General features: G+C 45.8%; 1 long non-coding RNA gene across 1 annotated transcript; it reads left to right on the forward strand.

The window, feature by feature from the left end:
• Nucleotides 1-8,440: 8,440 nt before the first annotated feature.
• LOC135287490 (uncharacterized) lies at nt 8,441-15,113 on the forward strand. Its single transcript, XR_010351162.1, has 2 exons — nt 8,441-8,577; nt 14,583-15,113. It is a non-coding gene; the product is annotated as an uncharacterized LOC135287490 (long non-coding RNA).
• Nucleotides 15,114-15,703: the final 590 nt, after the last annotated feature.

Here is a 15,703-nt window from a genome sequence, read left to right on the forward strand (position 1 = left end):
ATGGCCTATTTTCCGGTAACTCGTCCTGGTTGAGCCTGGCCACCCAAGGCAGAAATGTCCAAATTTTCCTGGATTTCTCCAAAACTCAAGTGGTCAGTATCTAGGCCAATGCAAATGCTCAGAGCCCCAAACCCAAGCTTTCATCTGATGCCCAGACCAAGGGGAAATGACTTCTTTTTCCCCTGCAAAATGGTCTCTCTTTGTGGCCACTCGCCCTGCCCGACCCTGACCACCCAAGCTAGAAATTTCCAAATTTTGCTGGATTTCTCCAAAACTACAGTGGTCAGTATCTATGTCCCAGCAAGTGCTCAGAGCCCCCAATGCCAGCTTTCATCTGATGCCCAGAGCCTTGGCAAATGCCTTCTCTTTCTCCTGGAAACTGGCCTCTCTTTGCGGCCGCTGGCCCTACCCGAGCCTGGCCACCCAAGCTAGAAATTTCCAAATTTTGCTGGATTTCTCCAAAGCTACAGTGGTCAGAATCTAGGCCAGTGCAAGTCCTTAGAGCCCCAAAGGCCAGCTTTCATCTGATCTCCAGAGCCTGGCCAAATGACTTCTTTTTCCCCTGCAAAATGGTCTCTCTTTGTGGCCACTAGCCCTGCCCGACCCTGGCCACCCAAGCTAGAAATTTCCAAATTTTGCTGGATTTCTCCAAAACTACAGTGGTCAGTATCTCTGTCCCAGCAAGTGCTCAGAGCCCCCAACGCCAGCTTTCATCTGATGCCCAGAGCCTTGGCAAATGCCTTCTCTTTCTCCTCCAAAATGGCCTCTCTTTGCGGCCGCTCGCCCTGCCCGACCTGACCACCCAAGCTAGAAATTTCCAAATTTTCTTGGATTTCTAGAAAACTACAGTGGTCAGAATCTAGGCCAGTGCAAGTCCTTAGAGTCCCAAAGGCCAGCTTTCATCTGATGTCCAGAGCCTGGGCAAATGACTTCTTTTTCCCCTGCAAAATGGCCTCTCTTTCCGGCAACTCGTCCTGGTTGAGCCAGGCCACCCTAGCTAGAATTTCCAAATTTTGCTGGAGTTCTCCAAAACTCAAGTGGTCAGAATCTAGAACAATCCAGATCCTTAGACCCCCAAAGGCCAGCCTTCATCTGATGCCCAGAGCCTGGAAAAAATGACTTCTTTTTCCCCTGGAAAATGGCCTCTCCTTGCGGCCACGCGGCTAGGTCGACCATGGCCATCCAAGACAGAAATTTCCAAATTTTGCTGGATTTCTCCAGAACTCAAGTGGTCAGAATCTAGGCCAATGCAAGTGCTAAGAGCCCCAAACGCCAGCTTTCATCTGATGTCTAGAGCCTGGGCAAATGACTTCTTTTTCCCTTGGAAACTGGCCTCTCTTTGCGGCCAATCGCCCTGCCCGACCCTGCCCACCCAAGACAGAAATTTCCAAATTTTGCTGGATTTCTCCAAAACTCAAGTGGTCAGAATCTAGGTCCCAGCAAGTGGTCAGAGCCTCAAACACCAGGTTTCATCTGATGCCCACACCCTGGGCAAATGACTTCTTTTTCCCCACAAAACTTGCCTCTCTTTGCGGCCACTCGCCCTGCTTACCCTGTCCACCCAAGCTAGAAAGTTCCAAATTTTGCTGGATTTCTCCAAAACTAAAATGGTCAGAAACTAGGCCAATGCAAGTCCTTAGAGCCCCAAAGGCCAGCTTTCTTTTCATGCCCGGAGTCTGGGCAAATAACTTCTTTGTCCCTTTGAATATGGCGTCTCTTTGCGGCCACTCTCGCTGGCCCACTCTGGCCACACAAGCTAGAAATTTCCAAATTTTGCTGGATTTCCCCAAAACTAAATTGGTCAGAAAGTAGGCCAATGCAAGTGCTCAGAGCCCCAAACACCAGCTTTCATCTGATGCCGAGAGCCTGGGGAAATTACTTCTTTTTCCCCTGGAAAAATTTACAGACCCCTTTTGTTTCCCTGCCACTAAGATATCATCCATATAGTTAACTTGATCCGTCCTATGTAGGTTCTTTTCTCTGATCTTAGGGTGCAAATACTTGCACAACAAGGGGGTTTTGCAGTAAAAACCAAAACAAATGTACCTTTATTTAGTGACCACAGCAAAATGCATTGGGGAGAAGGGGAATGAAGAAAATGGATAGAATAAGAATAAATAAAAATAGAGAGAGGGAAAAAGGAAAGAATTGTATTGCTACCAGATGTTCGATGATAGGGTCCTTTGAAGTCCAGTCGACGAAGCTTGTTGCGTGAACATCATGTGGGATCTCAAAAGCTCCTAGCTAACCCAGGGGTTTTTATTATTGAAAATTGCAAAGGGGAGGGGTGGTCACTTCCAAACTTGCTCTGGTGACCTGGCCTTCCCCACACATGTCTTCCCCTGCTCTGTGGCAGGGATTTCATCTCAGTCTTTTAGGGAAGAAGGGGAGGCTGAGAAGGTCATTTCAGAGAGAAAGTCCAGCCAAGTCAGGAAGTTGGAGAAGTTCCAGAATCAGTGTTGCTAAGTGATGCAGGTGTCAAAGGGCACAGCGTCCCTTTCATTATTCATCAAGTGCAGCATTCCATAGGGTAGCAAATACACCTGTGGAAACATTGGCTTGGCTTGGTGGACAACAATCCAAACAGGACCAGGACCCTAGAACAGGATCTTTTTTCTTGGTGGTCTTGGCTTTCATGATGGTCATGAGGCAAAGAATGAGGGAATTTTGGACAGACACTCACAACAGTGATAGATTATGTATTCAGGAAATTGTTGCTGAACAGGCTCTAGTGCTCAAGCTACATAAATTTGACACATTGTAGGTGAGTTATGCATCTCCTGGGGCAAATAAGCCTATTTATACTTTCTGTAGGGTTCTGTCTTATTGATAAATGGAACAGAGAATGCAAAATGACTAGTATCATCTGGATGCCACTATTCAGTTTTTCACTGAATAGTGAAAAAACAATCCTTAAGATCAATGATTAACAGATTTTATGACTCAGGTATCATAGTAGGAGATTGAAGACCAGGTTGCAAGGTGCTCATACTTAGCATTACTGTATTAATGGCATGTAAATCATGTAGCAATCTCCATTTCTCATTCTTTTTTGGGATGGCAAAACTGGGGTGTTCCAAGGGCTAGTAGATGGCTTTATGTGTCTTGCTTTAAGCTGTTTTTGCACTAATTGTTGGATTATTAGCAGCTTATCTTTTGAAAGTGGTCACTGATCAATTCACACAGGTGTATTAGTAGTCTAGCTAATTTTGAGGATTGGCTGCCCTCCAGGGGCCACTGCTAAAAAGGCTGTGTAACAATGGTTGCTTTTAGCCGGCTTAATAGATTTCTTTCAAGGAGACTTAATAAATTTCTGGGAGTTTGTATGACATAGGGTCTTGTAGGTACACTCCATCTGGGAAAGTGAAAGTAATCACTTCTCTGCTTGACTGAGTTGCCTGAGTTTCTCTAATTCCTTCAATACCTAAGGTAGGACTTATCAATGCCCAATTTTTAGGCCATATTGCATTTCAAATGATGGTTACTCTGCTCCACTGTTAATTATGAGTGTCTTAGAAATAGAATCACCATGAGGATGTGTCAAGGCTACCTGTTTGTCTGGTTTACCTCTTGTGATGTCCATAGCTTAATATACTTCTGGTTTACCTGTGGAGCCAAAATTTCTTGTTCCCCGCTCCTTGAAGCCTGTACAGGGGACACAAGACTTCAAAGGAACAGGTTGAGCAATTCATGAACTTTTGGGGATAGATACAGGAGTGAAAAATGTCTTAACCATGATTTTAATAACCCCTTGATAGTCTGCATCAATAACCTCAGGAATTATATCCAGTCCTTTTTTGCTAGCAGATGATGTCCCTAACAGAAAAGCACTAAGTCCATTCTTCAAGGGTCTTTTTACATTAGTATCTATCAGGTGTACAGTAGAGTCCGTGATGGTAACGTCTGCTGCTGTTTCCAAGTCCACTCCCGCGCTTCCAGAAGTGGCTGATTTGAGTGTGCATAATCCTCCTCCTCCTCCTTCACTGGAGGCTGAGCTATCCATGCATTTCTTCGAGCTTGTGTTGTCGTGCAGGGGGGCGTGCTCCAAAAAGCGTTTCCCTGGAAACAACATTCTTTAGTACTGTGGTTTTCTTTTTTGCGGATGGAACACAACTTTTTCATTGTTGCTAAGTGACACTGACTCTGAACATGTCTAATCTTACTGCACCCAAAGCTCTTCATTTTCTTCTCTTCTGCTTTCTTTTGCAGTTTAGAAATTAGTGGTTATCCCGTAAAATTGTCTGAAGCTGGCAAAAGACATCCCATTCTGCTTTAGATAAATGGTTCCATCTCATTGCCCAGGAGCCCCTAAAGTGGCTATTTACTACTTACAAACATAGCAGCTACAGATGACGAAGGGGATGATCCGTTGCTAATTTTAACAGCCTGGGCCTCTGGCAATAGCACTGTCCACGGTCCTCTTTTATATTTTTTATATTCCTCTAATATAAGTCCTCACATGGGCACCATTTATTGCCCGCTGGGGGTCTATGTACAAATCATGAACGGGACGGGACTGCTGAGGAACGCGTCTCAAGCTGTTTATTTTCCAGCATCACTCTCATTACATAGTTATGACAATGGGAAGATGCCAGCAGCTCACGTCCTCGGCAAAGGACAAAGAACTCAATGTTACAACTCGCTTATTTCAAATGCAATACATGCTTGTAAGCATTAAAATACAATACACAGAGCCCCATTATTAAGCCTAGAACTTCCTAACATCTTGCGAGATATTCTTTTCTGTAGCTTTGGGAGTTTTTCTAGCCAAGCGCTAATACACAGACCATTGTTCCATTTGTCCTTACATTCTACATCTCACATAACTTTTCTTCAGGCAAATCTTATGGCTACTGCTTAGCTCTAACCACAGCTCTGCTGTTGCTGAGGCCTGCCTTTTCAGCTTTCCCAAAACCCTCTGATTTTCCCAAAACCCCTGGCACACCTGGAAGGACCCAAGGCCTGGTGGGACGGGGCTTCCTGCCCAAGGAGGATGGGATGGGATGGGATGGGATGGGATGGGATGGGATGGGATGGGATGGGATGGGATGGGATGGGATGGGATGGGATGGGATGGGATGGGGCGAGGTGGGAGTGGTGGTTGGGGATTGGTGGGGTGTTCTGGGCTGTGCTGGGGTGGGGTGGTATAGGGTGGGAATGGCACTATGGGGATGGTATGAAATTTGGGAGGGGTGGGGATTGGATAAGGGGGATGGAGTGGTTTGGGCTTTTGGAGTGGGGCACTAGAGGGAGGGACAGCAGGAGATTTTTGGGGAGGCTTGTGCTGCTTGTAGCATTTTTGAGGCATGGAAGTGTCTTGTGGGAGGTTACAGGGAAATTGGTAAGGATGAGGTAAAGGTGTCAAGTTGTGGAGTGCTGAGGTGAAGTGGCAGGGATTTTGGGAGGGTGAGGGCACCTCACGAGGGAGGGAGGGAGGGAGGGAGGGAGGGAGGGAGGGAGGGAGGGAGGGAGGGAGGGAGGGAGGGAGGGAGGGAGGGAGGGAGGGAGGGAGGGAGGGAGGGAGGGAGGGAGGGAGGGAGGGAGGGAGGGAGGGAGGGAGGGAGGGAGGGAGGGAGGGAGGGAGGGAGGGAGGGAGTGGTCCTGATTCAGTCCTTCCCAGTACCTGGAGCCTGAAATATGGTGTTTGCTGGCACTGCCAGTTCCCAGATTGGGTAATTTCCTGGTGCCAGCACAGCCCAAGTGCAGCAATTTGCCAGCACAGAAAGCCAAAATCTGGCCATATCCCATTGCCGGCACAGGCACCACCCAGATCTGGTCATTTGCTGGTGCCAGGACTCCAGACCCAGCAAATTGCCAGCACCTGCAGGCCTGGCATTTGTCAGCACTGGTACAGCCCAGATGCAGCAGTTTCGTGCCCCTGGAGCATTTTGGGGGTCTGGCTGAACAGCAAAGGTGACCCTGAGACAGGAGCTTTCCTTGGCTGCAGCCAAGTCTCAGCACACAAAGCCCTTCCCAAAGCTGTGTCCTGCGCCCGGAGGGATTGGGGCACAGGAGCTGACCCTAAATATCTTCTCTCAGGCAGCTTTAGGACACAGAACATGGAGAAGCCAGAGCCGACTCCTAACTTTATGCAGTAGCCCGGAAGAATCCTGTGTGGGAAGCAGCCTGGAAGAAGGGTTTATGTGCCAGGGGCGGGCAGTTCAGAGCCCTTTTCTCCCCTGTGGGCTGAGGCTCTGGCCCTTGCCCTTTCCAAGGGCCCTCAAGTTGCCTGCCAAGGGGCCTTGGTCACTGGGATGAGAAAGAATCCTGCTGCAAGGCTGTCCCCAAGCTGCTTCTGCTGCAGGTGTGCCCAAGGAATGCTCATTGCTTGCAGTTTCAGGTCCTGTGTGTGTGCAGGTGGAACTAGGGAAGGAGGCAGCAGCTCTGCTGGGGGCAGAGTTGTCTTTTTGTGGGTGCTGTTTTTCTTTTTAATGAACTTTCCCTGTTAGCTCTGGGCAGAGCTCTGTAGTTGTATGTGACACTTGTCTGTGGTACTGTGCAGGTGGCCAGGGGGATTTTCCCCGAGCTGTGTGCAGAGGAATCCACATCAGCCCAGGCCAGGGTGGGCAGTGGCCACTCAGTTGCGTTCACTGGACGTGGCCCTGGATGCTTCCCTTGGAGTGTCTCCAGGGGCAGAAGGTTGGGGCTGTCACTGCTGGGGTGTCGCAGACAGGGGAATGCTGGGGCTTCCTTCCTGCTGGCCTGGCCACATGAGCTTTAGCCATGTCTGTGAGGACACAAGGGCTGAGGCCAAGGGTGAGAATTGCAGAAGGGGCTGAGCTGGGAGGGAAAGCCAGAGCAATCATGGAGTGCAGCCCCTGGCTCTGCACAGACAGCCCAACAATGGCAGTCTGGGCATCCCTGGGAGCAGTGTCCAAAGGCTCCTGAAGCTCAGCAGCCTTGGGGCCATGAGCATTCCCTGGAGAGCCTGGCCTGTAGGCAGAGCTCCCTGCAGGGGAAGAAACTTTTGCTGATCTGCAGCCTGGAGCTGTCCTGGCCCAGTCCCAGGCACTCCCTCGGGTGCTGTGCGTGCTCTCCCAGGGCAGAGGTGGAAGCTGCCCCTGGGCTGCCCCTTGGGAGGGGGAGGCACGGGGAGCTGTGAGCTATGTCAGCTGGGCTGGGTGGAAGTGAGGCAGCAGCCGCAGAGCTGCGGGGAAAGGTGCTGGCCCTAGCTCAGGGCCGGTGCCACAGGGAGAAAATCAACTTGCAGCTTCTGCCCCACAGCAGGGAGGAGCAGCAATTGCTGGCCAAGAGAGACTGATGCTAAGAGCCTGCAGGGACAGGACACAGGGAATGGCTTGGCAATACCCGAGAACAGGGTGAGATGGGATGTGAGGATGGAATTGGTCCCTGGAAGGGAGGTCAGGACCTGGCACAGGTTGGCCCCAGAAGCTGCAGCTGCCCCTGAATCCCTGGAAGCGTCCAAGGCCTGGTGGGATGGGGCTTCCTGCCCAAGAGGGATGGGATGGGATGGGATGGGATGGGATGGGATGGGATGGGATGGGATGGGATGGGATGGGATGGGATGGGATGGGATGGGATGGGATGGGATGGGATGGGATGGAGCAGGGTGTGGTGGGGTGTGGCCAATTTGTGGAGGCCTGAGGTAAAGTGGCAGGGATTTGGGGAAGGTGAGGGCACCTCAGGGAGGGAGGGGTTCAGATCCAGTCCTTGCTGAAATGTGGTGTTTGCTGGCACTGCCAGTTCCCAGATCTGGACATTTCCCAGTTCTAGCACAGCCCAAGTGCAGCAATCTTTTGGAAAAAGAAGACAAAACCCAGCAATTTCCTGGTGCCAAGACAGTCATTGCCAAGACCTGGTGTTTGATGGCACCACCCATGCCCAGAGCCGGCACTTTCCTGGTGCCGCCACAGCCCAAGTGCAGCAAATTGCTGGCAAAGAAAGACAAATCTGTGGGAATCCATGGGATTAGAGGATTTTAGGAAAGGTGGGAAAAAGAAAGGCCGCAGAGACAGTAAGGATAGTGAAATGCTTAAGCAGCAGAAAAGAAATATCAGCAGTAGCGAAGACATGGGAAATAGAACAATAAAGCTATGTAGTTTGGCTTTCTAAGTTGCAAAAAGGTATATTTTAGTAAATATTTAGAAGGTTAAATATGAATAGGGCTCTGTGCTTTGTCTTTTATAAATGAACCATTGTATGAGAGAAAAAGTTGCTATTGTTTTAACCAAAGCTACGTGTGCTTCATGTGGTTGGATAGAACGACTATCAATATGCTTTTGCTCTATGTAATTGGCTGAAACTAGGTCTGAAATTATCTTATAATATGTTGTAACATTAAGTTTCCTTGGCCTTCTGTCTTGGTAGCGAGCTGCTCGCATCGATCCATTGCCATAGCCATGTAATGAGACTGATGCTTCTTAAATAAACAGCTCACGACGCTGTTCAGGTGTGGTCCCATTCCGTTCGTGTCTGTAAATATTTGCCGGCGTCAAATGGTGCCCCTTTGTGAGGAGGACTTTAGACTAGAATAAAAAAGAAAATCTTGGATAAACTCGGGCGCCGGAGACCCAGGAGGAATACTTCATCCCTTCGCCTTCTACATCTGATGTCTTTGTAAGTAATCTTTTTCTAGGGGCTTCCTGGGTGACGAAAATGAAAAATCATTTATCTAAAACAGAATGGGACGTTTTTTACCAGCTTGAGAAAATGTTACAAGATAAAGGACGTTCAGATATCACAAAAAATGAACTGAAAGACTTATTAGTCTGGGTAAAAGCGAACACTCAAAATATAGACTTGCAGTCTGCTTTTACCTTTGTTTTTTGGGATCAAATAAACTGGAAAATCTATAATCTGTTCTCTCTCAAAAAGGACGAAACTATATACAAATTCATGCCTGTTTCCAGGGCTTTGTTAGAGTGTTTTAAACAAACTGATGGTAATACAGACATTTCCAAACAACAGAACAAAATATCTTGTTCAGATGCTTTAAATCCACGTAATACCGAGTCACTGTCCTTTTCTGTGGAAGTTTCGGGTTCCACTCCAAGTTCCTTTCCTTCCAAAGCGTCCAGTGTCATGTCTTCCGGAGACGGCGAACCGGAACAGCTTCCATCTCGGGTTGCGTCCCCTGTTTCTTCCAGGCTTGTCAGCGTTTCTGCAGCTGAGAGCAGTTCTTCGCCCCTCCCTCTGGGAAAAAATGAACTTTTGCCGTGTCGGGAAAGTTGTTCGGAAATTTTGTTGCATTCCGGGAATGAGAATGTGCGCGAGTTCTGTTCGGGGGTGGGTGCGAGCCGCGTGAAGGTGGTGGATGAAAATTTGCCGAGGTTTCGTGATAAAGGAATTGCATGTTCTGAAACTGTACAAGCAGGGTTAGCCGAGATGGGCTTGGGATCTGTTTTGCCTGGTCGGGGAACTGTGGGGGTCACTCCTGACACTGTTTCCTCTTCTCATGCAGACACCCCTTTGGGTTTGATTCAGGCGGGCTGTGTGTGTTGTCTTTCGAAAAATCCTTTTCTAGTGAATTGTTCTGTTAAGCCTCTGCCAGGTTTTTCTATGGCTCGCCAAGCTTTTGGTACAGAGGATGAAATAGCTGTAGCTGTGACTCTGCCTTCAGAGAACAGGGCAGGGGAAAAGATAGAGGCAGCAGTTGACAGCCAGGGGTTTGAAAAGAAAGTAGGAGATTTTCGAAAGGTCCCTGTTGAGGCGTCGACTGAGATTTTGAGGGATTTGAAATCTGTCTCATTTGTTGGTGAAGGAAAAAATAGCATTTCAAACCTGCAGTCTAATGTTAGTAACCCTCCAGCTGAGTCCTCGCTGGCAGGGAGACAGTGTGAAACATGCAGTAAGGTTTTAGAAATTATCAAAGATAAAAATTCAAGGACAAGTAGCCAAGCTGACACAAATTTTGGATTTTTTCCACAATCCAGAGAATACAATTCCTCCCCGGCCCCTCTTGGGAGGGCTCCGGAGGGGGCGTGGTCCATGGTTGAGCCCGCCTCTGTCCCTCTGGGCAGGGCTCCAGGAGAGGCTTGTTGTTCAAGTGTCTCTGCTAGGAATTCGGAGGTGTGTTCTCCCGCCCATCCTGGCAGAACTCCTGGGAAAGTTCGTTGCTACAGCAACGTCCCTGCCAAGAATTCGGACACTGGCAGGGTTCCTGGAACAACCACTGTCAGTGAAACTGTCAATTCTAACCCTGATCCTCCTTTAAAGCTGCCGGACTGGTCTAATATTAATCAACAATTAGAAAAAGATTTGGATTCAAAGAAACAACTCCTTGCATTACCTGTAAGATATGGTCATAATGATGTTAACCCTAGATATGAAAGTCTCTCTCACCATGATATAAAGGAATTACGTCAGGCTTTGAAAGAAAGTGGGTTCTCTTCTCCTTATTTTAATAGTGTGTTGAAAAGTACTTTTAATTCTCACTATTTAGTCCCTGCTGATTGTCGAAATATAGCTTCACTGATTTTAACCAATTCACAATACCTTCTATGGGAATTACAATGGAAAAAACTTCTTAATAAGTTGGTTGAAAAATATGCAAATACTGATCATGCAGATTTAGATGTTGTTCAATTAGCAGGCGATCCACCTTACCACAGAGCAGAAAATCAAGCAGTAGATTTGCCTCGGTCTGTATTAGCTGATATTAAAGATGCTGCTAAGGAAGCCTTATTTTCAGTAGAGCCAGCTGGCACACATGTAAATTCTTATACCTTGATTAAACAAGGTGAAACAGAATCCTATGGTTCTTTTTTGGATAGACTAACCCAAGCAGTTGAAAGGCAATGTCCAGATGAAAAAGCTCGTTCTTATATTGTTCAAAACCTTGCTTTTGTAAATGCTAATGATGAATGTAGAAAAATTATTTTAGCTTTGCCTGATCAGCCTCCAACTGTTGTGCAGATGTTAACAGCATGCAGCAGAATAGGTGGATCACAACACCTTGCAAATTTACAGGTCAATACGTTAGAAAAAACATTAGAAGATAATTTGGCAAAACGAATGGATAAATTTGAAGAGTTTTTAGAAAAAAAGCTTGGGGAAAATTCTGTTAACACTGCACAGTTGGAATCTGATAAAAGGTCTTGTTGCTTTCCTTGTGGTAAACCAAATCATGTTAAAAAGGATTGTCCTGCGAAAATATTTCCACCAACACAACTTTCTGTCTGCCCTCGATGCCGAAAAGGGAGGCATCTTGCTAAGCATTGTCACTCTCTTTTTGATATCGATGGCAAGCCTCTGTCGTTAAACTTCAAAAACAGCGCGCATTACCACCGCGTTCAGACACAAGTAGTGGTACCCCCTGGCAACCAGGTACCCACTCAAATGGTAATGGTACCTCAGTCATTTGTGCCTCAATCAACCAATCCACAAACGATTCCAGCTCAATATCCTCAAGCACAAGAATCGAATTGGCCTCCTCAAAATTAATTCCTCTATTAAACAATTTATGCTGGGTGAACATTCCTACTGGAATTGTCAATCCTTTTCAGCAGGGGCAAGAATTTTTAATTTTAGGCAAAGTCAATAACAAATTTCTTGGACTCTCAATTCTTCCTACTGTTGTTTCAGTAAACTCTAATGAAGAGCTAAAAATTTTAGCTCTTGCACTTGAAGTTCCTATGGTAATTCCTCCAAAAACACCTATTGCTATTGCATTTCTGTTTCCTGTGAATACCCACAAGCAAAACAATTTTCCAAAGAATTCAATCATGTCTGTACCTTCTAGTACCTCAGGTCCAGAGGTCTTTTGGGTGCAATGTTCAGACCGTGACCGACCTCAATTAACTTGTAGCCTGACTCACTGTGGTAAAACGATTTATGTTACAGGCATGCCAGATACTGGTGCAGATGTCACTGTAATTTCTCACATGTTTTGGCCTAATGACTGGAATTTAGTAGCTCCTTCAGGTTCTCTCACTGGGATTGGAGGTGCTACTGTGTGTCTGCAAAGTGCATCCATGATTAACATTACAGGTCCTGAAGGAAAGACTGCCGCGGTGCGTCCTTTTGTTGTTCAGAAGCCTCTCACCGTCTGGGGAAGAGACGTTCTTTCCCAGTGGGGAGCGAAACTGGAAGTGTAATGACAGCCACGTTGAAACCTGTCACTTTAAAGATTACCTAGAAAACTGATCATCCTATATGGATTGATCAATGGCCTTTGACAGAGAAAAAATTAAATATCCTTAATAAATTGGTAAAGGAACAATTACAGCAGGGTGACATCGTCCCAACAAACAGTCCCTGGAATTCACCAGTCTTCGTCATCCACAAGAAAACATCAGACTCCTGGAGGTTGCTTCATGACCTGAGGAAGATCAATGAGGTGATCGAAGACATGGGTCCTCTTCAACCTGGACTGCCTTCTTTATCAATGATCCCAAGACACTGGCCTCTCGTCGTCATTGATTTAAAGGACTGTTTTTTCCACATTCCACTTCATCCTGATGATGCTCCAAGATTTGCTTTTTCAGTTCCTGTCATCAATCGAACAGAACCCGTGCAGAGATATCATTGGAAATCACTGCCACAAGGGATGAAGAACTCACCTATAATTTGTCAATATTTCGTCGCCCAAGCTTTGTCTCCTGCTCGACAGAAATTTCCAAAATCCATGATTCTACACTACATGGATGATTTGCTCATCACAGCTTCAACGCAGGAAGAGATGGAGCAAACCCGTGCTTGTGTTGTTGCTGAAATCCAAAAGGCTAGACTTGAAATTTCTACAACAAAAATCCAGGAAGTTCCACCCTGGAAGTATCTGGGATGGAAGATGACTGAAACGACAATAACACCGCAGAAGATACAGATCCGGACCAGTGTCAATAACCTGCAAGACTTGCAACAACTCTTGGGAGAAATCAACTGGGTCAGACCTGTTTTGGGAATCACCAACGATGAACTGAGTCCACTTCTCAATCTGCTAAGAGGAAGCTGCGACATCACTTCCCCAAGAACCTTAACCCCTGAAGCTCGTGCTGCACTCGATAAGATCACAGAAGCTCTCCAAAGAAGACAAGCTCATCGCTGCATTCCTGAAAAACCTTTCTTTTTTGCAGTTTTAGGAGAAAAAATGCAACTTTGTGGTCTCATTTTTCAGTGGGACCCTTCTGAGCCTGATCCTTTGTTGATCATAGAATGGATTTTTCTTCCCTACAGGTCTCCAAAGACAATTTTCACAGTCTTAGAAATGATTGCACAAATTGTAATTAAGGCCAGAACCAGATTGTTAACTTTAGCAGGCCAAGAATTTGCAGTTATCTATTTGCCATTGAAAAAAGACTATCTTAATTGGGCAATGCAAAATTCTGATGATTTACAGTATGCTTTCTTGGGCTTCCCAGGTGCTTGTTCTGTTCACTACCCATCTCACAAACTATTGCAGGCAAAATTGAGTTTTGGAGAAAAACCTAAATTAAGTGAAGAACCTTTGAATGCAGTCACTCTCTTCACTGATGGCTCTGGCAAAAGTCACAAATCGGTCGTAACTTGGTTGAACCAAAAAACTAATGCTTGGGAGTCAGACATTCAAATAGTAGAAGGGTCACCTCAGATTGTTGAGCTTGCTGCTGTGGTTCGAGCTTTTCAGCTCTTTCCTCAACCTCTTAACTTGATAACAGATTCTGCTTATGTTGCTAATGTAGTTAGGAGATTAGAAGGGTCAATTTTAAAAGATGTTAGTAATGATACTTTATATTGTTGGCTTTCATGTCTTTATACAACTTTGCAATATAGAACTAATCCATATTTTGTTTCTCACATCAGGGCTCATTCTTCTCTTCCTGGATTTTTAGTGGAAGGAAACGCGAGAGCGGACAAACTGACGATGGTCATTTCAAACACTTTGCCAAACATTTTTGAACAAGCAAAACTGAGTCATGCCTTTTTTCACCAAAACGCACAAGCACTTGTGTGAATGTTTCAAATTACTAAAAGTCAAGCTAAAGCTATCATCAATACTTGCCCTGACTGTCAGCTTGTGCAACCTCCTGTTTCCACAGGAGCAGTCAATCCACGAGGTTTGCAAAGCCTGCAGTTATGGCAAACAGATATCACTAAATACCCTTCCTTTGGCAAATTTAAAAACATTCATGTTTCAGTAGACACGTTCTCTGGTGCAATGTTTGCTTCTCTTCACACAGGTGAAACAGGCAATCACGCCTGTCATCATTTTCTGCAAGCTTTTGCTTCATTGGGTGTACCCCAAGAAGTAAAAACTGACAATAGTCCCGCATACATATCTCAAAAATTAGCCACATTTCTAAAAGAATAGGGTGTTCGTCACATCTTTGGTATTCCTCACTCTCCCACAAGCCAAGCAATTATTGAAAAGGCACATCAAACACTAAAACGCATTTTAGATCAACAGAGAGGGGGAGCAGAGGTCACACCTCAGATGAGACTAAACAAAGCTTTGTATGTTTTTAATTTCCTAAACAGTTCATTTGCAGAACCTGATCCACCAATTTTTAGGCATTTTTCAAATAACACTCAGGCAAAACTGAAAGAAAATCCACCTGTTTTAATTAGAAACCCTGAATCTGGACAAATTGAAGGTCCTTTCTGATTAATAACCTGGGGCAAAGGGTATGCTTCTGTCTCTACAGGTGCTGGAATTAGGTGGGTCCCCGCCAAGAACGTCAAACCATATTGCACCCCAGAACGTGTTGACGAGCCCAGAACCGAGGAAGCAAGTACGCAGATGTGAGCCAAGCAGAGGGATCCCGGGTCACGCCTGACGTTCCTTGTGCATCGGTGGAACCTGCAAATTCTGACTTTGTGTTAATGTTATTTATAAGTGTGTCAATTGTATGTCAAATGTTTGTTTTGTAGAGCTGATTTTTGGCAAAAGTTTAGGTTTTTGTTTTTGTTGAAAGCAAAATTTTAAAAATTGATATATATGTAAGGATTCTGCCAAAACTTAGCTCATGGATAAGATGAAGCAAATGCAAGTTGTATGTTGGTATTGGTGGGTTATAATTTCCTTTTGTCGTGCAGATTTGCCTGTGGAACAACCGAAAACTAATGTTTGGGTGACCTTAGCCAAGGCAGCCGGCTCAGATACCATATGTTTGTCTAATTCGGAACCAGAAAAACCTTTCTCAACCTGTCTAGTTGGTGTGTCAGTAAAAGAGTTGCCTTTAGTCAAAAAACAATCCAATGGTAAGCCAGATGAAATTGACAATGGGAACAATCCCACAGTGAATTGGAACATTTGGGCCAAAAAACTTCCTAGGGCAGCTTCTGAACCCCAAGAATTAGAAATCCTTTGTTCTTTGACAATGGATTTTTGCTTTACCTTCATAGCAAATGCTTGGCAAAAAGGTGATCCTCCAAATTTCAATGTTACTCCTCATTACTTTGCATATAGAAATTTGAGTTTTTGGTGCAATTCTTCAAACAGTTGGGATGTGCTTCCTGAGGCTGACCTATATCCACGGCAATTGCCTAAGGGATATTGGTTCATTTGTGGAGACAGGGCTTGGCAAGGCATTCCGGCATACCTTGAAGGTGGCCCTTGTAGCATTGGGATGCTCACTGTAATCGCACCCTCAGCTAAAGTGGTCATGAAGAGGAAACAAAGGAAAACAAGATCTGCTCATCATTATGATGAGAACTGTCAGAGTGATTTCATGCCTTGGAAAGCTGCAAGAAGGGTTTCAGCAAGTATATTTTTACCCCAATTGACTTCAGCAGTAGCTTTGAAACAATTAGATCGAGTTGGGTG

Source organism: Passer domesticus, chromosome 29 (genome assembly GCF_036417665.1).
Source record: "Passer domesticus isolate bPasDom1 chromosome 29, bPasDom1.hap1, whole genome shotgun sequence".
In the NCBI taxonomy this organism is placed as follows: Eukaryota; Metazoa; Chordata; class Aves; order Passeriformes; family Passeridae; genus Passer; species Passer domesticus.